The sequence below is a fragment of the Amblyraja radiata genome, chromosome 4, assembly GCF_010909765.2.
Source record: "Amblyraja radiata isolate CabotCenter1 chromosome 4, sAmbRad1.1.pri, whole genome shotgun sequence".
NCBI classification, from domain to species: Eukaryota; Metazoa; Chordata; class Chondrichthyes; order Rajiformes; family Rajidae; genus Amblyraja; species Amblyraja radiata.
The window spans coordinates 67178486-67191286 of NC_045959.1; the positions used below are offsets into that span (position 1 = coordinate 67178486).

Sequence of the window (12801 nt, forward strand, 5' to 3'; positions counted from 1 at the left end):
CAGTCTTTGGCTCTGCACCAAACATGATGCAATTCCTGTGCTATGCAGTGACAGTGCGTCAGAATGGTGAAGCCCAAGGAGTTCTCTAAATTTGTCAGATACTTGCTCATTATTTAAGCAAACGGGTTCCAATTAATACTGTGCCATAGCTCCATTTCAGCCAGCTGAGGCCTATAGGTGAGTCTGGGAGAAAGTGGCAATTGAGAAGATGCAAGGGTAAGTCAGCAGGAGCTTAGTTTAGGAAGGAACTACAGATGCTGGTTTGCAGTGAAAATAAGACACAAAATGTTGGAGTAACTCAGCAGGACAGGCAGCATCTCCTGATAGAAGTAATGGGTGACGTTTCGGGTCGCGACCCTATTTCAGACTGAAGAAGTACACTGTCCCTAATGTGTGTAGGGTAGTGTTAATATGCGGGGATCGCTGGTTCGGTGCTGACTCGGTGGGCCGAAGGACCTGTTTCTGCGCTGTATCTCTAATCTAAACTAAACTAAACTAAACGAAGCTCCTAAAATAGATAGAAAATGCTGGAGTAACTCAGCAGGATAGGCAGCATCTCCGGATAGAAGGAATGGGTGACGTTTTGGGTCGAGACATTTTGTGTCTATTTTAGGAGCTTCGTTTAGTTTAGTTTAGTTTAGTTTAGATTAGAGATACAGTGCGGAAACAGTCCCTTCGGCCCACCGAGTCTGCACCGACCAGCGATCCCCACATATTAACACTACTCTACACATACTAGGGACAATTTACACTTATACCAAGTATACAAACCCAAGCCAATTAACCCACAAACCTGTACATCTTTGGAGTGTGGGAGGAAACTGAAGAATTTAGAGAAAACCCACTGGGTGAACGTACAAACTCTGTACAGACAGCACCCATAGTCGGGAGCGAACTTTGGTTTCTGGCGCTGCAAGCTCTGTAAGGCAGCAACTCTACCGCTGCGCCACCCAGCTTAATGAAGGTGTTTAATAAACAGGAATTTAATGAAGCATTGAGGAGTTAATCCAAAAACAAGTTCAAATTTTATTTTTTATTCGGCTTTTAAATTTTAATGCTGTAAATTAATCCAGAGGTCCTGAGTAACAATGGAAACATATATGTTGTGTCTCCATTGAAAACACACCTTGCTGATTGCAAATCTGAATTGCTTTAAGAAATTTTGTGATAGAACATTGATATACGCATGAAAGAGCCTTTCAAAATTGTCATAAAGCACATTGAGTTCTTTACTATGAGTTAAGGAAGAAAATCTGCCTTCCTTGCAAACTTGTGACTTTATTCCCATGCCGACATAGACACCAGCAGCCCTTCCAGGTCAACTTGCAGCTCTTCCAACCTCATATATTGCATTCGGTGCTCCAGATGTGGCCTACTTTATATCGGCTAGATCAAGCAAAGACTAGGTGACTGTTTCAACAAACACTTGTGCTCAGTCCGCCAAGGCCTGCTAGAGCTCCTGGTTGTTAATCATTTTAACTCCCTTTCCCATTTCCATGTTTTATGTTCTTGGCCTCTTCCACTGCCACCGTGAGGCCACTTCCAAATTGGAAAATAACCCCTCATATTCTGCTTCGGTAGCCTACAACCCAATGATATGAACATTGAATTCTCCAATTTCAACTAATAAGCCTCTACCCTGCCTCTTCTTTTCCCCCCATGGGAGCACACAATTTTCCCACCATCTCCCATCACCACAGTCTCCTCCCCTGTGCTCTCATCTCCCATCCTGAGACTCCTATTTCTCTTTTTCCCCTCCTCCTTGTACCCTCCAACCATCTTTGTGGATGATCAGCCATGATCACAATGAATGGCAGTGCTGGCTCGAAGGGCTGAATGACCTCCTCCTGCACCTATTTTCTAAGTTTCTAATATCTTCCTCTCTTTGGCTTTACAATCCTCCTCTTCTTTTCCACACACTCATCTCCCTGCTACCTTCAGGTAGGAGGTACAGGAGCCTGAAGACTGCAACAACCAGGTTCAGGAATAGTTACTTCCCCACAGCCATCAGGCTATTAAACCTGGCTCGGACAAAACTCTGATTATTAATAACCACTTTCTGTTATTTGCTCTTTATCAGTTTATTTATTCATGTGTGTATATATTTATATCATGGTATATGGACACACTTATCTGTTTTGTAGTAAATGCCTACTATGTTCTGTGTGCTTAAGCAAAGCAAGAATTTCATTGTCCTATACAGGGACACATGACAATAAACTCACTTGAACTTGAACTTGAACTTTTCATATAAGCCTCCTTTTCATATTTAGCCTTTGTCAGTATCTTCACCCACTGCCAATCATCCCTCCCCTCGTCTGTATCAACCTATCACTTGCCAGGCTTTACCCCACCCATACCTCTCTTTTCCACTTTTCTCTCTGCTATTCCATCAACTTGACAAAGGGACCCAAACTGAAATGGTGTCTGCCCATTCCCTCCTCCAGTACTTTGTTTTTTGAAATTGAAAAGTAAGTTACCTATTCTTTGTAAATATTAATTATCCCCACTGTTTTGATTTCTGCACCTTTAGATAATTCATCATATAGAAAGAAAAAATAAAAATTAATGGAAATGAATGCTGATCAAAATGATTCAGAACTATTAAAGGTTCATAAAGGTACAATACACAAAAAAATAATTTAAGATCAATAAACGGAGAGATGGAGAATGAGCTACCCAAAGGATGCAGCTCTAAAATGAGCCCTAGATATATGGTGTAGTACCCGTCCTATAGGATTGCAATATGAAATAATTATATTCATAAAATGCCAAAGCAAAATACATATGTATTCTATTGAATATATTAATATCATGACATATTTCTCAGAATTATTGATGCGAAATTGAAACCCGTGGCAGGTGCTGACAATTGCCAATTCGTTGACATTTTGCTTGTCCACCTCACCTAAACCGCCAGCAATCATGTATAGAAGTTTCAAAATAGACAAAAACTTCTGTCCATGATTCTCTCATTTGTTTGTGACCTGGCTGTTGAACTTGAATATTTATTCAGCCGAGAGTATTTCTAATCTCAAAAAATTTAACTTTCGAGAAAACAGGCAATGGACCAAGCTAAAAAAGATAAAACTGAAGGCATCACAAATGTAGGATATATTAATCAAGATTAAGATTGGATTGTTTTGTAAATGAAAGTTGTAAGACAAAGGAAGCAATGTGAGAGGTTTTGATATCCTGCAAAATATTCCAACTATGAGTGTGCAATGATTGCTAATTTGAACAGTGGCAACAAAACAAAGGAAAAGTGCAGGTATGGACCTGAGAAGAAACAAACGCCTAAAATCTGAAAAGTTATTGATTCATTATATCGTTACACAAACCAAACTATTCTCAATTAAATTAAAACAAAAATATGGTACAATAGTTAAGTCTTTGCAGTCAGTGAAATGGGCTCTCTGCTGATCTTGAGCAAACTGCCCACCAAGCTTCAATGTGCTCTGCTCTGTGGACCATTCCCTTGCGATGCAAGTTGATATCAGATGCCGCTTGTCAGGAATCTTTTGGCATTCAGCTGACATAACTGTCAATCAGACTGAATTCTAAACGGGAAATTAAATGCTCTAATTTTTGTTTGTTTTTTCAAAATTCTGGAAATGGAATAGAGGCTGGAGAGTAGAACAGATGGATTAAGGTAAAAGCTGAAATATTATTAACGGTGATAAAATAATTTAGTAAAACTTAGAAATTTTAATGGGCGGGGGTAAGTAGACTCCATGCTTATAAAATTAATTCTTATGCTCAGAAAATGTGTTTAGTGGCTATTACGCACATAGTCGTTACAAAATTAAGCAACACATCATTCAAGGTGTAATTTGCAACGGAACATCGCGTATAAACTGGAATTTCATCTCTAATCACCGATTCTCAGTCAATTCCCAATATTAAGATTGCAACAGCGCACCCCATGGAAGAACTGGGTTTCATCAACTTCTTCACGCGTGAATTGAATTAAATAAATGTTATTAGCCATGTATGTATACATATAAGGAACTTGCCTTTGCTTGCAAGGATAACAACACGATATACAGTAGAGAAATAAAAATAAAAGATTATAATTTAAACTTGTGAAGAATAAAATAAAATACCTGAGCAAAAGGAGGCTACAGACCTTTGGCTGTTGACTAGAGCTAATGCTCGTGGAAAAAAAACTGTTTTTATGTCTGGCTGTGGCGGCTTTGACAGTCCGGAGTCACCTCCCAGAGGGAAGTTTGTGGCCAGGGTGAGAGGGGTCAGAGATGATCTTACCCGCTCGCTTCCTGGCCCTTGCAGTGTACAGTTCGTCAATGGGGGGAAGGTTGCAGCCAACAACCTTTTTGGCTGATCGAACAATGCGCTGCAGCCTCCGGATGTCATGCTTAGAGGCTGTCAAACCAGACCATGATGAAGAAGATGAGGACAGACTCTATGATGGAAGTACAAAACTGGACCATCAAGTGCAGATGCATGAAACGACTGTCACTTTCAGTGTGACAAATGCTCTTTACAACTGCAAATGTAAGATTCCCCTCACCACTATGGTCATGTTTCAGGTTCTATTTTTTCTTAAATTATTATTATGATGGGGCATTCTTCAGAATTTTATGGTCTGTACCAACTAAGCTCAGTCAAGCACCAAGAGAGAGGTTCCTGAAGATTCTTAACCAAAAAGGAGGCGGATAAAAAGATCCTTAAACATTTATGAAGAAAACTAATAATGCAAACTAGAGGCAATTAACGGTTCACACAATACATAGCTCGTAGTATAATTTCGTTTTTCTATTTTCTATACACTGCGATATTACACTTCACTTCTAGTTTGGACGTATATTTTTATTGTTTATTTATGATACTAAAAACTTACAAAATAATATACATGCTCAGACTACAAATCCACGGCCTGTATTGTATCCAAATGTCCGTAATTTAAGTTTCCGAGTACATGATGCAGCTCTTCTCAACATTGTTTCAAACTGTCGAATAATTAGTTCCCAAATAATAAAACTAACTGGGGGCGATGAACAAATGAATCGTTTCGCTGTTGAGATATCTGCAAGATCGCTAATTACTTGACGCCGTTTTTTTAATTATTATTACCTTAGCTCCATTATCAACATTCAAACACCAGCAGATCCACCTTTAACTGTCCTCGTTTCAAAGCAAAAACCCTTCTTCATGCCTTACTCGAAAATAGATCGTCAAATGGCAAGAAGCAAAAACAGCGATTTACTCAAAACGTAGATTACTTCGTGCAGAAGGACGTCGTTTCCGAATAATGCATTGTATCAATCTTGAAAGGATAACGGCTGGATTCTGATACAGATAAAAGATACAGTGTATTCACTTTCACTGCATCTGTGAGGAATGATAGGCACGGGGGAGGGGAACGCCAGTGACATCAGTGCTCAGTGACGCTCACCTTCTCCTTGGAAGTGAAAGAGCAAGACGCTGAAGCAACAACCAGGAAAAGGCGTTACTGAATCCCCGCTCAGAATTACAGCTGCAGCACCCTCAATTGTTAGCCGAAAATAGTTAATGCTTTCCCAGATTGGTACGTTTTAGCACATCTCCGCCGCTGTAGCAATGTAAGTGCACATATTTATAAAAATTACATTTCTATCCATTTCTCCAATTCTACGATCAAATTAACCCATTGTAAATTTTACGATACGAAATCGTTCGACAAAATCCGTTGGCAAAAGATTCAACCAATAAAATGATCTGTACCCTCAGTACCATCAATCATTCGCCCTTTCAGTGTCAATAATAGTGACTTAAACATCTACATAACGTTTACGGTGGAAATGTTTAAAGATTAGGTTTTTGAAATACCTGGTTCAAGAATATAATGTTTCAAGTTTCTAAAAAACATTTTCTAAAATAAACTACAAAAGAAAGGATCCCTGACGTGTTTACAATTTCCATTGCATTGTAGAGCCATATAAGTTCCACTTGCATTGATCTGATCACAGCATTGGGAGAATATACTTGAGCCTGTTTATCAATGGATTGCAGAGGACGCTGGGAGGCAGCAACCACCCATGCTGCCAACATTATATTGAGTTCACACCCACCATCCTCATCTTTGGACACCCTGTGCGTAGGGGAGAGGGTAGGGCTGAATATGTCCTGGTGGCCTGGCCAAGCTGGACATCCGCGAGTCACAGCGCCAGGTGGAAGAGGGCTCTGCCCGAGCCGGCTGCTGCCCCTTTTCTGGGGTTACGTCCGTGCCCAGGTGGTACTAGGACTACGCTGTGTCCACCGGACCCTTGGGGGATTTCCGGGACCACTGAACACCGCGGGGGGTGGAATGCATCGTAAAAAGGATGGTAATTTAGTAGTGTAATAGTATAGTATTGAAGAATTATTGTAAATAATTGAATACATTATTTTTGGTTAAAAAACCCCCATTATATTATGGTGGTCAAATGGGAACATTTTCCACCGTGAAAATACAGCTCAACCTGACATTCAGACTGCAGAAAGGTTAACTTACACATATATTTCTACTGTACTGTTGCAGCCACCTGATTACCATCAAACTTTGAAAATGCTGATGTCAGGTTTAGGTTTAAGTTTAGGTAGACCACAAAATGCTGGAGTAACTCAGCGGGATAGGCAGGATCTCTGGGAAGAAGGAATTAGGTTTAAATTTATTATTGTTCACGTCCAAGGTATAGTGAAAATCTTTGTTTTGCAATCAAATCAGATAATACTACACATAAATACAATCATGTCAAACTCAAGCACAATAGGTAGCTAGATTTACAGGTGGGAAAGAGATTTAAAAGTGTAGGGCGATTGTATGAGATAATAGTACAGCTCCTGCAGCCGGGACTCTGGAACTCTGGCCCAGCCAGAGCTAGCAGATCCGTTCACAGATCCTTCCGCAGAAATCCTCACATTTAAAAGCTATTTGAGTGTGTACATAAAGGGATGACACCTACAGGGTTATGGACTTAGTGCTCCATGGTGGGTATAATAACATTCTGTTAATCTGTCATGTTCAAGACTTCCATACTGCTGGATTAGCAGATTTTCCATATTGTAGCAATGTTACAAAATTTTGAGATTTTAAAAATCAAGTCTGTAATTTATCCCATCAGATAAAGCATAAAAATAAGTTTAATTTGACACCTAATTCACTTTCATATCTCAAGTATTTAAAAGGTTATGGCCATTTTCATACTGGGAAATTAGCATCTTGTTCCCTATTGATTTTCTATGGACATAACAAAAAAGCTGTGATCGTGAACAGTCAAAAGCCCATAACTTTCTTAAAAATTAAGAGAACTGAATGAAATTTTCAGTTATCATAGATTGAAGCATTCTGAAACAAATATAAAATAATCTTACTTGGATGACCTGAAATTAAAGCATATAATTAGTTAGTTACCTAATTGTAGCTAATTTCAGACTTCAATTACTAGATCTAAACATCTATCCATTTCTTAATAAATGATTAACATTTTTAAATAGCCTAAATGTCCAAATAATATTCACAAATAATTCACAATAAAACATGATTTTTAAATCTCATTTACATTAATTTATAGGCCAAATGGAAGGAATTTAGTGTTTAATTGTTGTAAATAAATGCCCATTTAAATCAGCTTTCTAGTGGGTCCCTGTGGAACGCGCTGGTTTAGAACGTTCACATTGCGGTAGATTTGTGCCCCCAAATGCCCAGAAAAATACTGCGGGATATAATGGGCCCAAATTGAGCTACTCGCAATATTAAACTTTGTATAAAGGGATCTTTAGAAGCCCTTTTTAATGTAAAAATATACAACCTAACTTCTGCTATTTGCTTTATGAGACCCTGCGGTTGCTGGCGGTCGCGGGTTTAGAGATTGATTTTTAAACTACTATAACTATTATTCAAGGCCTTTAAAACTAATAATAGCTTTTGCGACGGGGTCTTCCAGCGATTTTTCGTTAATAATTAACTAGGCTGAACATTTTCGATTGGAACAGCTTAGAGAAAATCGCGTTTTAAACCCGCCCCCCTCTAAACGGCGCCAAAATCGCGCACACTTGCAGCGACAGATTTTCAACGACGCTTCAGGTAGGCTTTGCAACATACCTACATATTGGATGTTATTTTGTTAATATGCCAACATGCTTTTCATTTACTATTTTAAAAGATTTTACATGGTAACATTACCCAGTAAGAGGCATGGGAAAGAGAATTTTCCATCTTTTTCCAAGAACACTTCTTTTTTTTGCTGGAACAATGAGATTCCTGAAGTTTACAAAGTTTTATTTATATTTTGTGGTTTGGTGACTTTGCAATTTGTTGCCACATTTTTGGTCTATTTGGTGTCTTCATTTTGTGCTGAGAGATAATGGTTACACGGGTCTTCTCTTCTCTATGTCTGGGAGGAGAAGGAATGCTACTTTAATTGAGAATACCACTGAGATGACACTATGGGAAATGGATGAGAAAATAATATTCCTGCGCTGCTTCCCACGAAGGGCATGACTATGGCTACACTTAAAGATGGCTTATCATCACTTCAAAACAGCACAGTTTCAACCCTCATGCCAGATTCTTCCCGATAATGAGAATTAGACCACTTCATGCATACTTCAAATTGTCAATATGTTCCAACCTTCTGTGAAGATCAGAAACTAATGATTGTATTAAAAAAACAAGCTCATCAGGCATTATCCATCTGAGCTCTCTCTGACCAACTTCAAATTTGTACAAAATAAAGTGTTTGGTCTTAATTACACATGCTAATTTCACAATCAAAGACGTTAAAGTCTACAATTTTTTGGATTGCTTCTCGTGTTTCTTAAAATGACAATTTGACGTGCTAATTTTAATATTTTGACATATAATTATGAATATAACTATTCAACACGTCTTCATTCATATTATCTGTTTAAAAGAAGCTAGATTGACCTTAATAACATTCGATTCCACATATAATTTAAAAATTTACCCAGAGGGACCCGACCCGAAACTATTGTCTGTCCATTTCCCTCCACAAGTGCTGCCTGACCCACCAAGTTCCTCCAGCAGTTGCCTTTTACATACTGTAAAAATTATGTTGATTTTGAAATCTCTGGATGTTTCTTTTCGTGCTCCCTTTTTGCAATTTGTATTCCTCATAAGATCATAGATCATAAGTGATAGGAGCAGAATTAGGCCATTCAGTCCATCAAGTCTAATCCACCATGGCTGATCTATCTCTCCCTGCTAACCCCATTCTCCTGCCCATTCCCCATAAACTCTGACACCTGTACTAATCAAGAATGTATCAATCTCTGCCTTAAATTTATCCACTAACTTGGTGGGGGGAATTCTTTCCACAGCCTTCGGTGGCAAAGAATTCCACAGATTCACCACCCACTGACTAAAGAAATCCCTCCTCATCTCATTCTAAAAGAATGTCATTTAATTCTGAGGCAATGATATGTAGTCCTAGACTCTCCCAGTAGTGGAAATATCCTCTCCACATCCACTTTCCCTATTCTGTACATTTCAATGAGGTCCCCCCTCATTTTTCTAAATTCCAGCGGGTACAGGCCCACTGCCGTCAAATGCTCATCATATGTCAACCTACTCATTCCTGGGATCATTCTTGTAAACCTCCTCTGGACCTTCTCCAGAGCCAGCACATCCTTCCTCAGATATGGTGCCCAAAATTGCTCACAATATTCCAAACGCTGCCTGACCAGTGCCTTATAGAGCCTCAGTAATACACCCCTACTTTTGTATACAAGCCCTCTCGAAATAAATGCTAGCAATGCGTTTGCTTTCTTTACTACCGATTCGACATGCAGATTAACTTTTTGGGAATCCTGCACCAGCACTCCCAAGTCCCCTTGCACCTCCGATTTCTGGATTCCTACTTTTGCAACCTATCCAAATCCTTCTGCAGAGCTCCTGCTTTCTCTACACTACCTGCCCTTCCACTATTTTAGTATCATCTGCAAACTTGGCCACAAAGCCTTCAATCCCCTCAACCAAATCATTAATATACAATGTGAAGCGCAGCGGCCCGAGCACCAAGCCCTGTGGAACTTCCTTTATTGCTGATTAAAATATTCAGTCATGTTTGAAAGTTGTTTTACAGTGATAATTTTCCAACTTCTCAAACAATCCAAGTTTTTCTTTTCAATAATCAAAATTATATTTCCATTTACAGGCATTTACAGTTACTAGACTACACTGATGTATATTATGGTTCAATAAACTTGAAAGTTTAATCAGTTCTAATGTACCCTTCCTGTAATTATAGTACTATTGTTGTACTCTTACTGTAGTCAGTGTACTACTGTTTTCCTGTACAGCCTGGAGGTAGATATTCCAGTCTAGAAGTGTGCACCTTTAAAACTGACAGCATCAATAAATCAGCTGTTGGTTCATTGTACTTCTTTTAATGTTTTAGGACGCAGACCATCTGGTCTAGAGGATCTGCTGGCCTGTAGTTCCATTTGTCTAGATTTTCCTTCTCAGAATATTCAGTTTGCATCCTTGACCGCATTGCAATCACATCTCTTAGCGGTTATCAGTTCTCATCAATTAACCTGTTTCTACCATCATTTCACCTACCTTGCATTAAAATAAACTTCAATTTTTTCACTTTAATTTTTTTCCCTACTTTGAACCTATTTACAGGTGTATTCTTATGTCTGTATACACTTTCCTTTTCTGCCATTATTAACCATATCACAAATCTGCACTATCACCTTGTCATTTTTCTTACACTTTCACTTTCAACATTTTCCCTCTAAGGAACATCCTCCCCTTACTATCTATCTTCAAGCCCAGTTATTCAATTAACAAGTAATAATGAAATGGAAGGCCAACATGGAATATATTCATTATAGTCACAATCTAGACATCTGCAAATCATGGATCCACTCAATTGCTGAGTAAAAAAACATGATTAAATTGAAGAATTCTGCAATGAAGAGAGAGCATTTCATGACAAAACATGTACCTTAGAAATATAGCCAAATTAAAAAGATTAGTACTCAGACTTCTACCATTGTGACATAACTTTGTATGATTCATGTCTACAATGTTAGTAATTTGCTAGTTGTACCTATTAAGCATATATAATGTTTAAAGTGTATCCAAAGTCACTTTGAATTATTTCAAGGCAAAATAACTTTAATGCCTTAATAACCTTTACAGCTACAGAATGCACAGTTCTTGCACAAGCCGTTATACAGGTTACTTTTCTATCAAACTGAAAACTTTGTCTCCATCACCCTCCTAAAAGTCGTCTGCCCACAGAAATAGGTTTCCAACTTACATTTGCTCCACAAAGGTGTGGACGCCATGAGACTAACCAGTGGGTCTATAACAAACCCAATGTTGGTGGAGACCTGTATTAAAAAAAAGTTGCTTCACTGGTCCAACATTTTGTTCAATCTTTCTCACGGCAATGTTGAACATCACCTCCAAATTCATAATTGCTGTGGAACTAATGATCAGAACCAATTAAAAATTGTTTAACCTCCAACAATTACAGTGTGGAACCATGAGCACCTGAACCATAGTAGTTGAGTTGCAATATATGGATGATCCCAGCATTTGTGCACACTTGTAAGACTTATCAACTTATTCACTTGAGCAAGGCCTTATTAGAAGGCCTCACACTCAACATCTACAATACGTGCTAACCTGCCCCACCTACACCACACAGTCGTCCAACAACAAATATTTACAATGAGACTATGAAAAACACAGAGTAGTTCCCATACATATCAGGAGCTTCTGTATCTCTTAGTAATGGCCAACTGTGATGATGAAGTTCACTATCACCTTCAATGTGCCAGCAAAGCCTTTGGTTTATTGAGAAAAAGGGTGCACGAAGGTCAAGATTTCAGAAAGCAATAGTCTCTTCCAACCTATACACTTCTGAGACCTGGACTGGAGGCCACAAAACACCAGAAAAATAATACCAATGCTGCCTCTGCAAAATCCTTTAAATTCAATGGAAGAATCTACAAATATCAGTGTTATCTGCCAGGCTAACATCCCCAAATTGAAATGCCAGTTACGCCTAGTCATCTGCAATGGGGAAACCCATACCCTTTGAATGCCCACCAAATATCTAAAACAAAGTCTCTATTTCATACTGGGAAGAGAATATTGAATAATAGAGGAAAAAAGGTGTGAAACAAGTCATTTCGTTTTTGATGGACTGTTAAAGAAGTAGTGCTTCCTTCCTCTAAACAAATAGGGTAGGAAGCACTTGACCACACCACGAATCATAGGTGGCAAAGGACCTATCACCAGTAACAGGTGTATCAAAATGGATGCAGAAAATAACAGCAGGCAGATATCAATTACTTATATAAAAGAATCCTAGAAAAAAACCCTAATTCCAGTTACCAATGCTTCTTTTTCAGAACACATATGTATCTTAAATTATGCAAAAACAATTTCTGAGTATCCTAAATTTCAACTGCACTAATCTTTCTCTTTTGAAGTTGGTGTGCATTTAAAATAAACTTTGCAGGGTCATGATACCCATTTTACATTGGTATATAACTATTACTGCTAACTTGAAAGGAAAAAATGGTCCCTGGTTCTACTATCGTAGTTTCATCCTAACATAATCTAATCTTGATCCACCACTTGTTAAAATAAAACAAATCGCATGTGATAGAGAATTACTCGAAGTTGATAAGCAGTACAGTTTGGGCAGAGCTGTAGCTTAACATGTTAAACTGAATGAAAGACCATGGTAGATGTAAAAAAATGTAAAATTATTCGCTTTTATGCACAATATAGGATTTGTTTAAATGGTGAGAAACCAGGTAGTTCACAGAGAC

The 12801-nt window shown here is 38.5% G+C and overlaps 1 protein-coding gene across 6 annotated transcripts in view; it reads right to left on the bottom strand.

Annotated features, from left to right (window-relative positions):
- The window catches only part of nol4 (nucleolar protein 4), a 186869-nt gene that overhangs the window by 118904 nt on the left and 55164 nt on the right, over positions 1–12801 (bottom strand). The window contains exon 1 of one of the 6 annotated variants that reach the window (XM_033019686.1): positions 5095–5356. The exons of the other annotated variants lie outside the window; for them this stretch is intronic. The gene's annotated coding sequence lies outside the window, so the exon portion shown is untranslated. Of the gene's footprint in view, positions 1–5094; positions 5357–12801 lie in introns of those variants that run through there. 6 annotated transcript variants of the gene reach the window in all.